Source organism: Lonchura striata, chromosome 15 (genome assembly GCF_050655825.1).
Source record: "Lonchura striata isolate lonStrDom1 chromosome 15, ASM5065582v1, whole genome shotgun sequence".
In the NCBI taxonomy this organism is placed as follows: Eukaryota; Metazoa; Chordata; class Aves; order Passeriformes; family Estrildidae; genus Lonchura; species Lonchura striata.
This window is the reverse complement of record NC_140717.1, coordinates 2,496,472-2,518,309: the sequence shown is the minus strand read 5'-3', so window position 1 is coordinate 2,518,309 and position 21,838 is coordinate 2,496,472. Positions and strand designations below refer to the sequence as shown.

The window sequence follows — 21,838 nt, the reverse complement described above, 5'->3', positions numbered from 1 at the left end:
AAGGGAAGAATCCAGTAGATCTAGTAACAGACTGAAGTACTCTGCTGGCCAGCTTAAATTGCTACACAAGTGTTGCATTGAGAAAGCAGTGCATAATCTAATGCACAGTTATAGGGTTTACTTGGAATAACATCCGTGTCCAAAAGCAGCATGTGCTTTCAATCTTTGTCCTGTTCTTCCTCTTTGCTTCTTATCTGAAATTTAAACTATTGACTGCTTTGAAGAAGGTGAAATGAAAAAAAGAGATCAATTATTTCCTCTTCTCTGTTGTACGGAAAACAGTAGTACTGGTATATTTTTTATAAGGTACTAGACTATTCCCACCTTCCTGTTGTGTGTGAGGGGCCTCATACTCTGAACTCTGCTGCTTCTCCCCTCACTGCCTCTATGTTTACACTTCAGGATTACGGCTTTAAAAGAAAGTGGAAAAAAAAATCCAAGTTGCAGTGCATCAGTTCCTCTGATGGAACAGTTCTGCATTCACTTCATGCTTAGTGTGCTAGATTGGTTTTAATTACTTTGTTTGCTTGATTTATAGTGAGAGATATTTGTTCTGCAGCTCATTACTTGAGGTCTCTGCATCTATCTAGAGCCTTCAAGTCACCACTGCCCATCATGAAGCCTGGAGCTGAATAAGAGACTGAGGTGATCTGGGTGAGGGACACAGTAGAGGAGCAATGTTGTCCATTCTGCTCTCTCTTTCTGTGCCTTGGGGTGGGCTGGAGCACCTGGAATATAACTTGAGAAATGCTGAAGATGCCCAAATAACTCACAGTGAATCCATTCAGCATTCTCTCTGTGAAAATTTACCTGTTAATATGAAAAAAACCCCATGGTGGCGGCTGGTAAGCGAGCAGCAGACAGCTTGTTAATAGGTCATTAGTAAAGTCCAGTTATTCTTTTCTTAAGATCAATGGATAATATAGTTTCTCACTCCATTGAAAGTGTTGATTAGCTAAAACTGAGGTATGGGCACTATGTGACTGGTTAACAACAGTTGCCTGGAGACCTGAGTCTTTGTAAATTTAGCAGGAATAATAATATATATTATATGCCAAATATAATAATACATTTATATAAATTATTATATAATATTTAATATTTGTGTTTATATTTATAACTGCAGATATGTTTATATTTATTTTAAGAACAGATTTATATTATTATATAAGAATATATTTATTATAAACAAAACCTGCCAAATATAATAATAAGACCACACAGATTCCTAGATGATAGCATACAGAAATCAAATAGCATGGGAAACATGGGCAGCACAAGTCACTAAAAGAAGAGGGTGCTGGAAAATAATTGTTTGCTTTGCATTTTGAAAATATTTCTGGTGTCAACTATTTTTCAAAAGCAAGCAAGGGGCAGTGTCAGTGAGCCAATGTTTTCCTTTGCTGGTAGAGCCTGGGACATGTATCCCTTCCTCTTGCTCTGGAAATGAAATTTATGGCTGAAATGTTCTCTGATTCATAAAAAGCAGGAAAATAATTCATCTAGGGCCTGATGCTCTGATTCCCATGTGATTCTTTTCATCTTTAGAGTAAAGTTTATCTGATAGGTGCTAACCCTTCTTCTCTCCAAGCTGCAAATTAAAATAATTAGCAAACAAAGCCTGTTGTAGATTTTCCATTGAAGCTGCAAAAAATACAAACAGACAGAGAAGCATCAAGGCACTTTTTCTTTCTTGTTCAAACATTATAAATGTCACCGATCATTTCACAGAATTAATCTTGCAAGATTAATTGCAAGAGCAGAAATGGTGTGAAAAGGGTAGGCTGTGAAAAAAAAAAAACAAAACTGGGTGAACGTTAATGCAAGTACTCTGGTTGTCAGTGATTCAAGCAAACAAGACACTTAGTGGTAGGTTGGCTGAAGAATATTTCTATAACAGAGAGAAATGAAGTGTGTAGAGTAGTAAATGCAATCTGAAGAGCCATTTCCTGGCAACAGTTTTTGTTTGTGTCATAGCCCACCACTAGAGAAAGCATGGCTGTGTGTTCCTGTGTTTTTGTGCTGAGACTTTCCCTTCTTTGCTGTGAGCTACAGCGATGTGGGGTGTCCTGTGTGGAAATGAAACTTTCTAGGAAGTGTAAATGCTAAAGAAAGCAAAGGGTTGCTTCTTTGCATGTGCAGAATTTGGCTTGAAATACCAGCCCAGAAAGCAAATTGTGAAAGTTCCTCAGTCATTATTTAATTCAAATTTGTTTGGGAGAACAACAAGGTGACTCGTTTTTTCCACTAGGGGTTTAGAGGTATGTCCTTGGCTTTTAGTGTTTGATCAAAACTTGACAGGTTATTTAAAGCGGCGGGTTGTTTAAAGTTTAAATCATTATTTTGGCAGTTGATAATAGCATATCACAGGTGCTTAGGAATCAAATCTTTGGGCCTTTATACAGGCAAATAACCTCAATAAAATCCCTAACATAACCTCTGATACAGCAGACATTGTAAATATTGCAATAAAGGCTTGATCCTTTAAGGTCATGTAAGTTTTACCCAAAGTTTTCTTTTTTAGATACTAGAACCTGGATATTGTGCTGTAAACTTTGGTGTACTAGTGCACCTTCCTTTAGCTGTATCTGTAGATAGACACTATCATACAGAACTTGTGATTACTGTGAGACCATGCTTGCTTTCTCATTACGAAGCTAATGGTGTGTCAAAAAACTGAGTTAAAAGGGCTTTGGAAATACATGATTCTGTGAATAAGTAGGCTGCATTTCTGAAAGAATGGTTGTTCCTGCACAATAGTGCATTTCCATCAAAAAAATAATATTTTTCCTAAATATCTGAAACACTTCACAGATGAGTGGAAGAGGAAGGTCCTTTCACAGGGGCCAGCATGGTTTGGCTTACAACTAAACAACTTCCTTTGCTTGAAACCAAATTGAATGTTAGGTTTAAAGTACTTGCCTTCATCCATCCTCAATATTTTTAGTTATATGCTGTTTTGCAGCATATGACAAAATACAATTAGCTTTTCCATCTTGAGATTATATCTGGAGTCTTCAATCCTAGGTCCAGATAATTAGATGGGTTTCATTAACACAGAGGAACTAAGTGAAAGGAAGACTTCAGTGTCATGTTAATCCTTTTGTGTCCTTTCTCAGCCATCGATAGCACTTGGCAGGGGGGTTAAAGCAATGTGAAAAATACAGCACCAGCTCCAGTGGCAGGCCCATGGACATGAATGAACGCTGGCTCTTTCCCATGGGAAACAAAACTCACCCCTCCAATTTCCTGATGTCAGTTTGTAAGAGGCATTTGGCACTGCCAGGGCAGCCCGAGTTGTAGGCGGTGGCAGGTTGGGTCTGGGAGACATCCTGCACCGTTTGGAATTTTAGGAGTGCACTTGGCTCTTTGTCTCCTCATTGTGTCACCACGAGCAGGAGCCCAGAGCTCCTGCAGAAACCATCGCAGCACTCAGTGAGAACAGACCTGTGTCCAGTCCTCACGCAGAGCTGTGGTGTCCAGCATCATCTCATTGGAATGAGGAACTGTTCCAGCTTTTTAGAAGGAGCTAAGGAGGTTTGGCCTTCAGATCAGCTCCTTCCCAGCTTTTGATTTGCTGCCCTGGGTAAGCTGCTGCTTGTGCCAACACTTGTTTCACAGCTGACCGCCCTGCTCTGCTGACCAGCAGCCATTGCAGGAGTTTCTGCCAGTGACATTGAATCTTTCAGATCACCCTAAGGAAAGCTCAGGGCAAAACCTGAGCATTGCCTGGGTGATGCTTTTAACATTAAATCTTTCCTCTGTGCTCCATGCCACGCACAGTAAATATTTGAGGAAGCAGGTTTGCTGCTCTAGAAATTCTTCAAAACAGTAATTAAACCACAACAGAACAAGATTTTTGGATGTGACACGATTCTCATTTTAATTCATTGTGCAGAAAACTTCAGGAGCACTGCTTGTGAGCTGTGTGTCTAACCTAAGTGACCTTGCAACCAAGAATTTAGAAAAGTGGGGAGAGATGGAATCACTACCACAAGGATCTGCATTGTGATTCTCCCACAGGCCTGAGGACACGGCCCACTTCCACTGGGCCGTGGCTTTTTACCCTACATCAAAACTTCATATTTCAGATTGTGGTGGTGAATCCCCCTGGCCTTGTCAGGCCACATGGTGATTTGAGAAACACTTGTCAGGCCTCGGCCTTGCTGAACAGCCCCTGGACCCAGCTCCTCAGGAGTTTTTCAGAAACACTGAGTGCTCCCAGGAGCTTGTGCTGTCTGATGAGCTCCTGGGGCGTTCTGTGAACAGCCTTGGAAACCACTTTTCTGGCCTCAGTGGCATGGCATCCTTCTTCTCCCACTTTCAAAGGCAGGCTGCTGACCCAAAGTGCAGCCATGAGGAAGCATTTTATTTTATAATCAACACTCCAAAAGGAGCCCCTTGGAGCTCTCCTGGACCACAGCAGCTGCCAGCAGCAGCCTCCCTTTGCGTGGGGCCTCTCAGAGCCAGCGAGCTCTCAGGTTTGCTGCTCTGGAAGGATCACCCATCAACAATGGATCCTGGGCCAACAGCCCCACTCCTGGAGTTAAGCTTGAGTGCTGTTAAGCTTTTAGGTGGTATTCCTTTGGATCCATGTTCTTTCTGTCCCCTTCTCAAATGCAAACACACACACACACACACACACACACACACACACACACACACGTATAGTTCTCAGTACATTTCTTGTTTAATTGACTGCATTGTATTTGTTACTTTTTTTCCTTGTTATGCCTTAATTGACCAGTAAGTAATAGTGTGAATGCTGCCATTGAATTTTGTTGAGCTGTTGCTCAATATTCAATCTGGCTTTTACTGAACCTTGCCAAAGAATTTTTAAGCAATCTTGGACACTTGTTTGTAACAAGCCATGGGACATGAGGTGCAGGGTTGACATTGAAAAGCAGGAGAGTCATTCCAAAGTGACAAGTTTAACTGTCCATTTTATTACTCTTCTATGTATTTCACTCTAATAAGACAAGCCAAGCTTTTATTGGAGGCAGAATGTGTGTGGGATGCACTACAGTATTATCCCATAATACTGTGGTCTGAATGGCACCCAGGATGGAGTTTAAAAAGATTTGAGGAACCCTTGTCACTTGTTATTTGCCTCACAACAGGTTGCAAACAACACAGTTGGACTGCTGTCCTGGGTAAATATACATACAGATGATTTTTCCAAAGCAGTGCATCTTTTTTCGTGTCCTCTTCTTACCTATGAAATTATGACTGAAAACACCTGTGAGCCAGATCTGTGTGAGGCTGCAAAGGAGCAAAGCTTTGGGATTTGGGCACACTCCTCTTGATTTCTTTTCTCAGGCCTTTTGTGAGCACAGAGTACATCTACATGGAAAACTTTTGACTATACAGGATCTTGTGGGTCCATTGTCCCCTAGACATGTCAATGGGTGGCTGAGTTGTAATGCCAAATGACAAAGAGCAGTGCAAATGACACAAAGAAAACATGGTAAAAGAGGAAGAAGAGAAGCCCAGTGATGACAGGATGTGTGAGACACTGGCACATTGAGTGAGCTGCACTCCCATAACCTCTAGGCTGGATAGGTCTGGGTCTCACATTCTCTGCTTGGCTTATTTAAATTTTATTTATTTATTTACCTTTTTTTAAAACCATCAAAATAAAATAGATACACTTAAAAATATGTCACCAAAATTTCAAGATACAATCAAAATACATTTAATCAAAACTACATCTAAATATCAGAACATATGTACATCTGTATCTATGAAGACTAATGCATAAATCCTATTCTTCAACTACTCTTCAAGCAGGCGGCAGCTTCTTCCTGAACTTGGAAGGATGAGAGCTCTTCTGGATGAGAAGCAAGGACTTTGCAGGTAAGAGACAATCAGAAGTGTCCAGACAAAACTTGGTAAGAGGATATCCAGTGAGGCCTGCGAAGTGGAGACACAAAATGTAACAAAGGCCACAATGCAAACCTAAAGCAGCTTAAGCTCTAGATTTCATGGGACACATTTCCTGCCAACTTCTAAACAGGGAAGCATGCTTCTGCTGGCAGACACTGGAGGCAGGCCAGGGGAAAACCCTGACCCACTTCCACAGGGCTGCCACAGGAACAGCCTGGCCTCTGGGCTGCCCTGGGACAGCAGGAGCCCAGAGCCCTGTGCTGTACCCAGGAATGGCTCAGCTGCACATGCACCCTCCTGCTCCTCTCCCTGCCCCACAGCTGAGCAGCCCGACAGCTCCAGGGGCACTGGGAGCACAGCTCATTGCAGGGGCACATGCAGGGCACAGCTGTTCCCTGGCAATGTGCACAGGCTCTCTGGGCTGCCACAAGAGCCTTCCTCCCACCAGAGAGAGCCCAGCTCCCCCTCACCTCTGTGTGAGGCTGAGCCATGCTCAGAGGGGAAGGAGTGAGTTAGCTGAACTCCCACCTTCATCATCAACACATCTTACAGGTGTGGCACTCGAGGGGAATAATTTTTAATTACTGTGAAAATTTCTTTGGCTTTCTTTTTCATGGAACTAGCCTGTGTTTGATTTCTCTCAACAGTATTGACTTAGCAAGTCTGAAGGGAAACATGGAAGGGTCCAATGATAAGAGGGGAAAAAAGTTTCCTTCTTTGAGGCTGGCCTTATGGAAATCCCCAGGAAAGACCTACACAGATGTGACTGCCAGTTCTGCAAACCACAAAGACCTCTCAGCAAGCAGGCAGGCCTTATTGGTGTTTCTATAGCACCATAATACCATCCTCAGGTTTGGACATGATCAGCAAGCCAAGGAAGAATGGGAAATTTATCTTTACTGACACCCAGCATTGAGGGAAAAAAAAGAAACAGGACTTGCATCTCATGACCATGTCCAATTTGTGGTCAGCTGTGGCCACAGTCCCTATCCTGGCTGACAGTGTGACTGATTTGGCTACTGTCAAAAAGGAGAAAGTAGAGTAAAATAATTAAAGAATTTTGTGGTGCCATGGCGTCCTTTCAGGATCATCTGTAGCTGTCAGCCACCTACTCTGACACAGAGTCAGCACTGGCCACCATGGACCAGTTTTCCCTGAAATCTGGTGGATTTTTTTTTTTGCCATTTGGCTTCAGCCTTTCACCTCCTTTCTATCCTCACCTTTGCCTTCAGAGGTCTTTCCTTTTGCAGTAAATTCCATCTTCAAACCCCTGCTTCTGCCTCACAGAAGTGTCTGGGTTTGAATTCGGGAGTAATCTCAGTGTGGGCAGCGACAGGAGCTTTGTACCCAGCCTTAGCACGAGGTTGGGTGACTCCAGTCGCCAGCACTCACTCACAGAGGCAGAGCCAGACTGTGACTGTGTCAACCACAACTGTCACAGCCCTGGCGTGGGGCTGCCCCTTTGTGATGCACTGGTAGTTACATCTATGGTTCTCTGGTTTCCATGGCTGCAAAACCACACCCCAAGTTCCATTCCTTTCCCTTCCCCAGGGCACCCAGCCCTAAGCCGGGCCAGGCCAGGCCTGAGGATTTCACACTGTCTAGGCAGTAAACCATTTCCAAAGCTACTTTTCAAGGTCTTTATTTCTGTAATTCCCACTCAGTTCTGGGTTGCAGCTTGTTGGTGTGGGATTTTGTTTATTTCTCTTCACATCCAACTAAGTGGTGGGGCACAAACATGGCACTAGGTGGTGGAAGTCAAAGAAGCTTTGCACTCCCCAGTTCAGGACCCCAGAATTCAGTTGGCTGATAGCTGTAGGGAACAAACTGACCATCAACCTTCCACTTTTGCTCTGCTTCATTGTTCCAGGGGTTTATTCCCTGCTTTCTTTATTGCAGAGGCACCCAAACCTAACATAATCATCATCTGCCTCAGAACATTTCTGATCTTGGTAGTTCCTGACAATTCAAAATTTTCTTAATGGAAATAGCCCAGGCAGGTTATTCTAAACAGAGTGGATAAAACTAATCATGCTTGATTTGGCAGAACTAAGCCTGAGCCATGGGGCCCATGGGTCTGATCCCTTTTTATACATCTGCAAAATTATTTCTTCAAGTCTCATCTCTCCTACCTATTCAAAGGAGCTTTGTACTCATCATTAGTATTCAGGGGGCTGATATGATCAGTGTATCTGTAGGGTGTAAATTGGCCATGCAAATTTCTCCTTCATTGTGGCAAGGCTTTATTCCGGCTTCCTTTCCTTCACACACACCCAAACCCAACATTACAACTCCTGCCTCCTGAGTTAGAATAGTTGACTCCTTTTTAATACAAGTGTACCTGGACTTAAGCAGGGACACTGGGCTAATCATAGTGGGAACTGGTTTGTAAGCCTTGTGCAAGCATTTTTCAGTAGAAAGAGGTAGATGAGATTTTACAACACATTCATGAGCAAGTCTGACCAAGAAGCCAAAGTACAAGACAAATACTTCCAAATCTGCCACCCATGGGGAAAGGAATCAGAAAAAAAGATTAAACAAATGCCATTGCAGCTGAATTCCCTGCATTTATCCCATGGTCCTGTTGTCAATGCAGGTGAACCCAATGGGAAGAAATTATGAAGTCTGACTCAATTCAGAAGGCTGAATGATTTCTTTATTACAACTATACTAAAATACATTAATATACTATATAAAAGGAGGATACTAAAACTGCATACTACTTTCTTTGACTCTAACACAACTCGTGACCCTCTCTGAGAGTCCAGCCCCAGGTGGGTTGGATTGGCCATCACGCTCAAACAATCCTTATCAGAATACAATAAAGTGCTCGCTCCAGATAAACAAATCTCCAAACACATTCCACATGAGAAAAAACAAGGAGCAAAAATAGAAATTGTTTTCTCTTTCATTTCTCTCTGTGCACCTCTATGAAAAATCCTGAGAGAGGGAGAAATGTGCTGCCACAATTGTGTATGCTAAACCTTCTTACTAAACATGGATATAGAGATTAAAAACATAGGGAGTATGACATTAAAGAGGTTGATATGTGTATTATAACTACTTAGTGTTACCTAAGTTTCTTCTGATGGAACCTGATTTGTTTGCAAATGAAACTGATAGGTGTTAACTTGTGCATAACTGGAATGTAGACCTGCCTTGAAAACACAGTCTTGACAAGACACAAAAAAAAATTGTGCAACACCTGACATGGCTTGATTTTTTTAAAAATTTTTTTTTCTTTTCTACAGCAAACTACCTTTAAAATAGGTAGTTTGCAGTAGAAAAGCGGCTGTTTTATATAGTTGCAAAATTCAGCAATATCTAGTGAAATTATTTTCTGGCTTGGGATATGCATATGGATTAGATAGTGGTAGATAACTTTATGTGCCAGGTCTGCCTCATTTTTTGTGAATTGTAGCAGTTCATGTTACTTGCAGATTTAACAGCCAGGGTAGATTGTGCTCAACAAAATTTCTGGGCCTTTGTTTCTCCCATCTCTTTGCTATTTCTTAGGGTTTAGGTAGATTGACTCCCCATTCATGAAGCAGTAAGGTAATTTTCAGCACTACACATGCATTTTAATCTTACTGACAATTTGCAACATGCTAATTTAGAGTGGAGCTTTTTCCTGACTTCCATTTTCAAGGGCCCTCTAGGTCTATTAAACTGTGTTTATATCTGTATGAATACAGCTACTTCATTACATCTAAAACATTCAGAATTACAATGTGGAAGGTCAAGAATACAAGGCTTAATTGATAGAATTTCAGGAATGATGGGTTATATTTGGAGGGGGAGATAGAAGGAATGGAAGTTAAACAGGAGTCTTTAAATGGCAAGTTTAAATCTCCCAGAATAGATGCATTAAATGTACAGGCCAGATTACTATTTTCTGCCACAAGGAATGTTGCTCAAATAAACTACATAAATCAGGGTCATTGGTGCTGGTGCTACTAACAATTGGTTATTTACAGCTGGAGTTTTTCTACTTGCAAAAGCACTTTCCTGACATTAGAGGCATTATCTGTTGTGATCTGAGAGAGATCCAAGAAAATAAAACACGATCAAGTAAAACCAAAACTGAGACAGTATATGTCTATAGAGCCTTACTTCAGACAGTCAGAATGTAGTGCTAGTTAAATCTGGGACAAAGGTGCTGCCTTTATTTACTGGTTGGCAATTTTCTTGTAGGGAAGGAAACCAAAAGCTCAAGAATTTGACAGATTGCAAGTCACTTTTGGATGCAAGCAATACCTTACAGTATTTTTCATGGAAAAAGCCCAAAAGCCAACAAAAAGCCAAACTAACCACAAAAACCCCCTTGAGACAAGACCAACACAAAACCTAAATATTAAGTATTTCTGTAGCTTTCCACTATTGAAAAAAACACCTGGTGGTGATATGGAAGGGTATTGGTGGTTATGCTCAAGGCTATTCTTATACCCTCAGACTTTAACTAAATTTTCATATTGATTATGAGGTGGAACTCATTACTAGAACTTGATGGATTTTGAGGAAAGCTTTTTTTTTGGGTGAAGAACATCAGAAACCATTCAAAAGCGCTTTTTGTGTTACGAGAATACGAGGCTTTGGCTTTCTGCTGTCATTGTACTCCATTAAGTTGCCTTTTGCAGCCCGAGAAAATGCATTAATAACTCTGCCAAGTGTTCCCTGGAGGAGAAGCCGTGGTCAGGTTGCAGGATGGGCACAAAGCCACCGGGTGGCAGAGGAGACTGAACTATCCGGCAGCTCTGTGAGCAGCAGTGCCTGGGTTTGTGTTCCTGGCTGGGAAAGAGACCCGAGTAAGGCACCTGAGCTTCCTGCTCAATCTTCTAGAGGATTTTTCAGGAGCTGGGAAAGCAGAGAGAAGGGAAGAATCCAGTAGATCTAGTAACAGACTGAAGTACTCTGCTGGCCAGCTTAAATTGCTACACAAGTGTTGCATTGAGAAAGCAGTGCATAATCTAATGCACAGTTATAGGGTTTACTTGGAATAACATCCGTGTCCAAAAGCAGCATGTGCTTTCAATCTTTGTCCTGTTCTTCCTCTTTGCGTCTTATCTGAAATTTAAACTATTGACTGCTTTGAAGAAGGTGAAATGAAAAAAAGAGATCAATTATTTCCTCTTCTCTGTTGTACGGAAAACAGTAGTACTGGTATATTTTTTATAAGGTACTAGACTATTCCCACCTTCCTGTTGTGTGTGAGGGGCCTCATACTCTGAACTCTGCTACTTCTCCCCTCACTGCCTCTATGTTTACACTTCAGGATTACGGCTTTAAAAGAAAGTGGAAAAAAAATTCCAAGTTGCAGTGCATCAGTTCCTCTGATGGAACAGTTCTGCATTCACTTCATGCTTAGTGTGCTAGATTGGTTTTAACTACTTTGTTTTCTTGATTTATAGTGAGAGATATTTGTTCTGCAGCTCATTACTTGAGGTCTCTGCATCTATCTAGAGCCTTCAAGTCACCACTGCCCATCATGAAGCCTGGAGCTGAATAAGAGACTGAGGTGATCTGGGTGAGGGACACAGTAGAGGAGCAATGTTGTCCATTCTGCTCTCTCTTTCTGTGCCTTGGGGTGGGCTGGAGCACCTGGAATATAACTTGAGAAATGCTGAAGATGCCCAAATAACTCACAGTGAATCCATTCAGCATTCTCTCTGTGAAAATTTACCTGTTAATATGAAAAAAACCCCATGGTGGCGGCTGGTAAGCGAGCAGCAGACAGCTTGTTAATAGGTCATTAGTAAAGTCCAGTTATTCTTTTCTTAAGATCAATGGATAATATAGTTTCTCACTCCATTGAAAGTGTTGATTAGCTAAAACTGAGGTATGGGCACTATGTGACTGGTTAACAACAGTTGCCTGGAGACCTGAGTCTTTGTAAATTTAGCAGGAATAATAATATATATTATATGCCAAATATAATAATACATTTATATAAATTATTATATAATATTTAATATTTGTGTTTATATTTATAACTGCAGATATGTTTATATTTATTTTAAGAACAGATTTATATTATTATATAAGAATATATTTATTATAAACAAAACCTGTCAAATATAATAATAAGACCACACAGATTCCTAGATGATAGCATACAGAAATCAAATAGCATGGGAAACATGGGCAGCACAAGTCACTAAAAGAAGAGGGTGCTGGAAAATAATTGTTTGCTTTGCATTTTGAAGATATTTCTGGTGTCAACTATTTTTCAAAAGCAAGCAAGGGGCAGTGTCAGTGAGCCAATGTTTTCCTTTGCTGGTAGAGCCTGGGACATGTATCCCTTCCTCTTGCTCTGGAAATGAAATTTATGGCTGAAATGTTCTCTGATTCATAAAAAGCAGGAAAATAATTCATCTAGGGCCTGATGCTCTGATTCCCATGTGATTCTTTTCATCTTTAGAGTAAAGTTTATCTGATAGGTGCTAACCCTTCTTCTCTCCAAGCTGCAAATTAAAATAATTAGCAAACAAAGCCTGTTGTAGATTTTCCATTGAAGCTGCAAAAAATACAAACAGACAGAGAAGCATCAAGGCACTTTTTCTTTCTTGTTCAAACATTATAAATGTCACCGATCATTTCACAGAATTAATCTTGCAAGATTAATTGCAAGAGCAGAAATGGTGTGAAAAGGGTAGGCTGTGAAAAAAAAAAAACAAAACTGGGTGAACGTTAATGCAAGTACTCTGGTTGTCAGTGATTCAAGCAAACAAGACACTTAGTGGTAGGTTGGCTGAAGAATATTTCTATAACAGAGAGAAATGAAGTGTGTAGAGTAGTAAATGCAATCTGAAGAGCCATTTCCTGGCAACAGTTTTTGTTTGTGTCATAGCCCACCACTAGAGAAATCATGGCTGTGTGTTCCTGTGTTTTTGTGCTGAGACTTTCCCTTCTTTGCTGTGAGCTACAGCGATGTGGGGTGTCCTGTGTGGAAATGAAACTTTCTAGGAAGTGTAAATGCTAAAGAAAGCAAAGGGTTGCTTCTTTGCATGTGCAGAATTTGGCTTGAAATACCAGCCCAGAAAGCAAATTGTGAAAGTTCCTCAGTCATTATTTAATTCAAATTTGTTTGGGAGAACAACAAGGTGACTCGTTTTTTCCACTAGGGGTTTAGAGGTATGTCCTTGGCTTTTAGTGTTTGATCAAAACTTGACAGGTTATTTAAAGCGGCGGGTTGTTTAAAGTTTAAATCATTATTTTGGCAGTTGATAATAGCATATCACAGGTGCTTAGGAATCAAATCTTTGGGCCTTTATACAGGCAAATAACCTCAATAAAATCCCTAACATAACCTCTGATACAGCAGACATTGTAAATATTGCAATAAAGGCTTGATCCTTTAAGGTCATGTAAGTTTTACCCAAAGTTTTCTTTTTTAGATACTAGAACCTGGATATTGTGCTGTAAACTTTGGTGTACTAGTGCACCTTCCTTTAGCTGTATCTGTAGATAGACACTATCATACAGAACTTGTGATTATTGTGAGACCATGCTTGCTTTCTCATTACGAAGCTAATGGTGTGTCAAAAAACTGAGTTAAAAGGGCTTTGGAAATACATGATTCTGTGAATAAGTAGGCTGCATTTCTGAAAGAATGGTTGTTCCTGCACAATAGTGCATTTCCCTCAAAAAAATAATATTTTTCCTAAATATCTGAAACACTTCACAGATGAGTGGAAGAGGAAGGTCCTTTCACAGGGGCCAGCATGGTTTGGCTTACAACTAACAACTTCCTTTGCTTGAAACCAAATTGAATGTTAGGTTTAAAGTACTTGCCTTCATCCATCCTCAATATTTTTAGTTATATGCTGTTTTGCAGCATATGACAAAATACAATTAGCTTTTCCATCTTGAGATTATATCTGGAGTCTTCAATCCTAGGTCCAGATAATTAGATGGGTTTCATTAACACAGAGGAACTAAGTGAAAGGAAGACTTCAGTGTCATGTTAATCCTTTTGTGTCCTTTCTCAGCCATCGATAGCACTTGGCAGGGGGGTTAAAGCAATGTGAAAAATACAGCACCAGCTCCAGTGGCAGGCCCATGGACATGAATGAACGCTGGCTCTTTCCCATGGGAAACAAAACTCACCCCTCCAGTTTCCTGATGTCAGTTTGTAAGAGGCATTTGGCACTGCCAGGGCAGCCCGAGTTGTAGGCGGTGGCAGGTTGGGTCTGGGAGACATCCTGCACCGTTTGGAATTTTAGGAGTGCACTTGGCTCCTTGTCTCCTCATTGTGTCACCACGAGCAGGAGCCCAGAGCTCCTGCAGAAACCATCGCAGCACTCAGTGGGAACAGACCTGTGTCCAGTCCTCACGCAGAGCTGTGGTGTCCAGCATCATCTCATTGGAATGAGGAACTGTTCCAGCTTTTTAGAAGGAGCTAAGGAGGTTTGGCCTTCAGATCAGCTCCTTCCCAGCTTTTGATTTGCTGCCCTGGGTAAGCTGCTGCTTGTGCCAACACTTGTTTCACAGCTGACCGCCCTGCTCTGCTGACCAGCAGCCATTGCAGGAGTTTCTGCCAGTGACATTGAATCTTTCAGATCACCCTAAGGAAAGCTCAGGGCAAAACCTGAGCATTGCCTGGGTGATGCTTTTAACATTAAATCTTTCCTCTGTGCTCCATGCCACGCACAGTAAATATTTGAGGAAGCAGGTTTGCTGCTCTAGAAATTCTTCAAAACAGTAATTAAACCACAACAGAACAAGATTTTTGGATGTGACACGATTCTCATTTTAATTCATTGTGCAGAAAACTTCAGGAGCACTGCTTGTGAGCTGTGTGTCTAACCTAAGTGACCTTGCAACCAAGAATTTAGAAAAGTGGGGAGAGATGGAATCACTACCACAAGGATCTGCATTGTGATTCTCCCACAGGCCTGAGGACACGGCCCACTTCCACTGGGCCGTGGCTTTTTACCCTACATCAAAACTTCATATTTCAGATTGTGGTGGTGAATCCCCCTGGCCTTGTCAGGCCACATGGTGATTTGAGAAACACTTGTCAGGCCTCGGCCTTGCTGAACAGCCCCTGGACCCAGCTCCTCAGGAGTTTTTCAGAAACACTGAGTGCTCCCAGGAGCTTGTGCTGTCTGATGAGCTCCTGGGGCGTTCTGTGAACAGCCTTGGAAACCACTTTTCTGGCCTCAGTGGCATGGCATCCTTCTTCTCCCACTTTCAAAGGCAGGCTGCTGACCCAAAGTGCAGCCATGAGGAAGCATTTTATTTTATAATCAACACTCCAAAAGGAGCCCCTTGGAGCTCTCCTGGACCACAGCAGCTGCCAGCAGCAGCCTCCCTTTGCGTGGGGCCTCTCAGAGCCAGCGAGCTCTCAGGTTTGCTGCTCTGGAAGGATCACCCATCAACAATGGATCCTGGGCCAACAGCCCCACTCCTGGAGTTAAGCTTGAGTGCTGTTAAGCTTTTAGGTGGTATTCCTTTGGATCCTTGTTCTTTCTGTCCCCTTCTCAAATGCAAACACACACACACACACACACACTCACACACACACACACGTATAGTTCTCAGTACATTTCTTGTTTAATTGACTGCATTGTATTTGTTACTTTTTTTCCTTGTTATGCCTTAATTGACCAGTAAGTAATAGTGTGAATGCTGCCATTGAATTTTGTTGAGCTGTTGCTCAATATTCAATCTGGCTTTTACTGAACCTTGCCAAAGAATTTTTAAGCAATCTTGGACACTTGTTTGTAACAAGCCATGGGACATGAGGTGCAGGGTTGACATTGAAAAGCAGGAGAGTCATTCCAAAGTGACAAGTTTAACTGTCCATTTTATTACTCTTCTATGTATTTCACTCTAATAAGACAAGCCAAGCTTTTATTGGAGGCAGAATGTGTGTGGGATGCACTACAGTATTATCCCATAATACTGTGGTCTGAATGGCACCCAGGATGGAGTTTAAAAAGATTTGAGGAACCCTTGTCACTTGTTATTTGCCTCACAACAGGTTGCAAACAACACAGTTGGACTGCTGTCCTGGGTAAATATACATACAGATGATTTTTCCAAAGCAGTGCATCTTTTTTCGTGTCCTCTTCTTACCTATGAAATTATGACTGAAAACACCTGTGAGCCAGATCTGTGTGAGGCTGCAAAGGAGCAAAGCTTTGGGATTTGGGCACACTCCTCTTGATTTCTTTTCTCAGGCCTTTTGTGAGCACAGAGTACATCTACATGGAAAACTTTTGACTATACAGGATCTTGTGGGTCCATTGTCCCCCAGACATGTCAATGGGTGGCTGAGTTGTAATGCCAAATGACAAAGAGCAGTGCAAATGACACAAAGAAAACATGGTAAAAGAGGAAGAAGAGAAGCCCAGTGATGACAGGATGTGTGAGACACTGGCACATTGAGTGAGCTGCACTCCCATAACCTCTAGGCTGGATAGGTCTGGGTCTCACATTCTCTGCTTGGCTTATTTAAATTTTATTTATTTATTTACCTTTTTTTAAAACCATCAAAATAAAATATATACACTTAAAAATATGTCACCAAAATTTCAAGATACAATCAAAATACATTTAATCAAAACTACATCTAAATATCAGAACATATGTACATCTGTATCTATGAAGACTAATGCATAAATCCTATTCTTCAACTACTCTTCAAGCAGGCGGCAGCTTCTTCCTGAACTTGGAAGGATGAGAGCTCTTCTGGATGAGAAGCAAGGACTTTACAGGTAAGAGACAATCAGAAGTGTCCAGACAAAACTTGGTAAGAGGATATCCAGTGAGGCCTGCGAAGTGGAGACACAAAATGTAACAAAGGCCACAATGCAAACCTAAAGCAGCTTAAGCTCTAGATTTCATGGGACACATTTCCTGCCAACTTCTAAACAGGGAAGCATGCTCCTGCTGGCAGACACTGGAGGCAGGCCAGGGGAAAACCCTGACCCACTTCCACAGGGCTGCCACAGGAACAGCCTGGCCTCTGGGCTGCCCTGGGACAGCAGGAGCCCAGAGCCCTGTGCTGTACCCAGGAATGGCTCAGCTGCACATGCACCCTCCTGCTCCTCTCCCTGCCCCACAGCTGAGCAGCCCGACAGCTCCAGGGGCACTGGCAGAGCACAGCTCATTGCAGGGGCACACGGGGCACAGCTGTTCCCTGGCAATGTGCACAGGCTCTCTGGGCTGCCACAAGAGCCTTCCTCCCACCAGAGAGAGCCCAGCTCCCCCTCACCTCTGTGTGAGGCTGAGCCATGCTCAGCCTTCACCTTGTCTTCAGTCTGGAGTTTCTTCAGGCACCCCATGTCATGACTAGGAAGGGCGATGGAGAAAGCGGGGGCAGATGCACGCCCTTCCTTCGTATTTCGTCATTTTTGGCACAGCTAAGAGGTCAAATCCGGAGGTGTCCAACTCAGCATTTGGTCATCTTCCTGGAGAACATCCTGCCTTCACCAGCACAGAATGTTGGAGAGGTTCTCCCGCATGTATCGAGGTTTGCTGGCAGCACACTTCTTCAGTTTGTTGCCCATAACCTCATAGAGGGCCAGGGCAAGCCTGGTGGCCACCGTGCGGACGTTGGCACTTCGGACAGGCAGAGCTTTTTTGTCCAGGAAGGACCAGAGCACAGGCAGGGCGTAGCGCTGGATGGCTTCAGGGCTCCTGGCGTAAACCCACTCCACGAGCTCTGCTGGGAGAGAGACACGGCTTCTTACCCACCAGCCTCCATGCAAACAAGGGTCTACCTCTGCTTTTGCTGCTTGGAAGCCTCTCTGGCTAAGATCAGTGAAAGAGCATGCACAACCCCATGATCCAGAAACGGGCAAAGCAGCTGGTGATCCTTGAAACAGAACCACCAATGCCTCAGGACTAATTTCTCCAACCAGAGCCTTGTCCCTGTGGCAGACTTTGTACCTTTACTAAATTATTTCACAATCTATTTCTGCATGAACAATGACTGAAATATCAAATTGCCTTTTATTCCTATTAAGGAGTTGTCTAAACCCACACTGAAGATTTGGAAATGCACCCTAGAGAGGCAATTAAGAGATTTCTAGTAAAAGGGATGATTCCATGTTTGTAACTTTGATGTCAAGTACCAAATGTCTAATCTGACTCTTCCCTTTGCTCAGTGGCACACAGCAAAGGGCAGTATGAGAACACACTTCAAAACTCCAGCCCCCCAGAGATGGCTGCTCCTTGACAGCTGGAGAAGAAATATCAGTGATTAGCTGGTGTCTTTGGCAGAATGATTTTGTAGCTCACAACACAGAGCTGTTTCAAACTTCAGCGTGTCTTAGAGAATTACCCAGACCCCATTGCCGTGGCATTTGGGCATCTCCACATTTTAATGGCATTTCCTCTCCAATGTTAATGGCATTTTTTCTTATAATGTCCACTGAAATAGGGGCATAGAGAGAGAAAAATGCTACACAAGCAGATTGAAATTTAACCAAAACGCAAGTATTTTTCTCACATTGTTTCTGAAATCTGCTCTCTGCTCATTTTCTGAACTGAACTATATCAAACAAAGACAAAAATTTGCTACTAACAGTATATTTGGAGGCCATACCTGCGATACAATCTGCGACATCCAGCAGAGCTTGGCCACTCATTTGGCTCCATTGATTGCTGCACTCTTTCATCAGTGATATTTTATCTACAAATGAAACATATGTTTTTGCTCACTCTTCTGAGGTCATAGGAAAAGACAGTGAGGAGGGAAAGGTCAGGGGCAACCCCATTTTATACAAGAAAGTAAATTTCTGCTGATTTTTAAATCCTTTTCATCTTTCCTTCCAGCCTACTTGGCAGGGTTTAAGATCCCAAAAGAAAAGTTCTCCTTTCACATTTGTAAATTCAAGCTTGTCTTCTGTACCAGGAGCTATGTTAAAACATTTCACATCAGGGATCTCAAGAGTTCGGCCACATGTAAGCAGTGAAAAGGGTTTGTATCCCACAGCAAAAAGGAAGAACCCCATCCTTGGGACTCAGGCAGTTCCTGAGTTCACAAAGCAGCTGAGCAGGAGAAAGTGGAAATGCCCCTTGGAGACCTGCCTCTTCAACACTCCATTTTTCAGTCATTTTCAGAGCTGACATAAATCTGTGTGGCAAAGGAATTTAGAGCAGCCAGTGCCCATGTAGATATTTGCTAGAGCAATCTTGCCCCACACAAAACAATATGTTGAACAAGGCACCATTGACATCTGGATTTAGATTTGTTATAAATAAATTAACTTGGTGAATTGTAAGTTCCCCTTTGAAAAAAGAAAACAAAGAAGAAAGAGGGAAAATAGGCAGCTAATGCCTATAATGTAGAGCCTTCCAGATGGCTGCTCTGCAGAAGCTCTGATGGGCCAGTGTCCCTTCATGCCAACAGCCAAGCTGTTCACTTGGGAAGTCAGATGGGGCCCAAGCAAACTCCAAAACCCCTTTGCCTCTGAATTGTAGCAAAGCTGTAGTCCAGGACTTGCTCTTCAGACAAGCAGCACAGAGCCAAGGGCTCCTGGGACTTTTGGGAATTGCTGATCACATTCAAGCCTGTTTGGGGACTGGTGCATAAGGGGCTGCACCTCCACAGCTTCTGGTGGGTGTCAGCTGGAGCATTCCACAGACAACAGCAGCTATCAAGGCACTCAGTGTTCTCTTTGTGTGGGAGAGGCAGAGATGCAGTTGAGGAGAGTCCATGCTGGGGGTCAGCCTCACCTAAATGAGCAATTGATTCTTCCAGTGCTCTCATAGCCGCAGCGTGAACCCCGGGATCATTTGAGCTCAGGTTCTTTGCTATTCCTTCTACCAAACGGATCATCACAGGGTTCATGGCATCATCCAGGAGCCCTATGATTTCAGCTAGCACATCCAGCGCCTTCTGCCTCACTTTCTTGTGGCTGTCACATATTCTCAGGACAAAATAATCAAAAATCTGTGAAGAGAACAAACAACATGAAAGCTGGATTAAAATGTCCTTGTTTGAAGAGTGGCTGCAGCACTCAGAAGATCCTTTCTCTCAGGTCAGCACTTGCTTGCCCAATTTCACTGTTTTCCTGTGGGCCACTCACTGGAATGGTTGTGCAACCTCATGCTGCTTGAAAGATTTTCTTCTGTTTTTAAGTGGTTTGGTTGGGGACAAAATAGTTCCTATGGTATTTCTCTCCACTATAAATCATTAAATCAATTCAATTTATTAATGAAAAAGGCTTCCTTTGCTTTACAAGTAAGGAAGCAGATATTTACAATGCCCATTTTTCTATATGGTTGCCTCACGTACTGAGGGCAATTATGATTTTGCCAAAACTATGGCTGGAGGAGATATAAGTTTTGTTTGTCTCAGAATCTGTGTCTGGAGAAGTGCAGGGCTCTGATCAACTCTTCCAGGATCTCTAACTAACAGGTGAACTTCTGAAATGTAATGTACTGTACAACTCTCATTAGAGCAGGTTCAGTCCACTTGACAGCCACATTATCAGGCACCTTTTTCTGGAAAAAGGGAAAAAGCAGTTGAAGAGAGCCTGACAGAGGAATGGTTGAACGACAAGGGACATGATACTGTAAAATTAATCCAAATAGGGAGGGCTACGTGACTGCTGCAAAGTTCGCATGGCCCTGAAGAGTAGATGGTGTGCAGAAAGCAGGATATTGAAACTGCTTGGTATGTAGAAGTAGATAGAGAAGAACAAAGGGGTACTAAGCTGTTCTAACTGCAAGGCCAGCTGGACAGGCATGTATAGATCATAAAGATACTTTTAAGATAATAGTACAAGTCACATAGCAACCAATCATGAGCTTGGCTTTTGCAATATGTATGAGCTAATTAACGAACATATATAAACTGTGTAATCTGTCACAATAAACTGAGACTTGATGATCATGATAGCATGAGTCTTGTCTCCCGCGGCATTTCCCTCTAACAACTGGCGCCCGAAAGCAGGGACCTGATCCGAGCCTAAGGCGAGAGAGGTGCTGCGTTGGGGTTCGGGTCCTGCAGCTGGAAGGACGGCGAAAATAAAGAGAAGAGGCAAAACGCTCTGCTCCGCGCCCTGAGTGACCGTAGAAGCGGGCTCAGCCGATACGTGCTGCCGAAGCCTGAAGGAGCCAGCAATGGTACCGACGTAATCATGGAAAGGCAAGCAGCATATGATTTATTTAGTGCTTCTCTTAGAAAAAGGCAGATTAGGGGGATTGACTTAGATAAGGATCTCCCTTCGCTATTGCATCATGCTGAGTCTTACGGCTTTTTCGTTAACCCCCATAGTGTTCATGAACTTTCCGAATGGAGGAGATATAGGGATAAGTTGTGGGAATTAGTGTTAGATGAGGATAAACCGGGCAAGGAAATGAGTAAACTTTGGAGAGTGGTTGATAACGAATTGTTAATGTGTCAGGCAGAAAAGAGGGCGGTGGAAGTGATACGGACAGCTCTGGAGAAAAATAAGGAATGTAAATCCTCGCTTCTCTCCAGTGAGCCAAACCCTCCGGTTCTCACAAATTTTCCCATTCCCATCTCTGCTTCTGAAATGCCTGTACCTCCCATAGACACTAGTAGCATTGAGGTGCTGGAAATTGAGATCCAAATTGCTTTATGGCAACGGGACTGGGATCCCAAATTCACTTTTTGTGAACGGGAATCAGGTAGAACGGAGCAGGCGCGGGGCCAGACAGAGCGGGGCCGGCCAGCACCGAGCCGGAGGCGAGCCCGGGGCGGAGCGGACATCAGCCGAGAGACGGAAGGCTCCTTGCTGCCGAGCAGCAGCGCAAGGGGGGAGAGGGGCGTTCCTGGGGCTCAGCCGCGCTGGAGCCGGAGCAGGCGGGGCGCGGCCGTGGCGGGGGTGTCTCTTCTCCCATCCACAAGGTGACACAACAAGGACGGGAGCGAGGCGGCGCCGCCCCTCATCTCCCCGCAGCGCCCAGCAATGGCGGCGGAGATGGCGGCACAGTCCTGGTTGCCATGGCAGCGACAACGCCGAGAGCA

General features: G+C 43.1%; 1 protein-coding gene across 1 annotated transcript in view; it reads right to left on the bottom strand.

Annotated features, from left to right (window-relative positions):
- Positions 1 to 21,838, bottom strand: part of LOC146765976 (TOG array regulator of axonemal microtubules protein 2-like) — a 70,297-nt gene extending 48,459 nt beyond the window's left edge. The window contains exon 1 of the mRNA XM_085592816.1: positions 1 to 21,838. This exon is cut by the window's left edge and continues 11,566 nt beyond it. The gene's annotated coding sequence lies outside the window, so the exon portion shown is untranslated.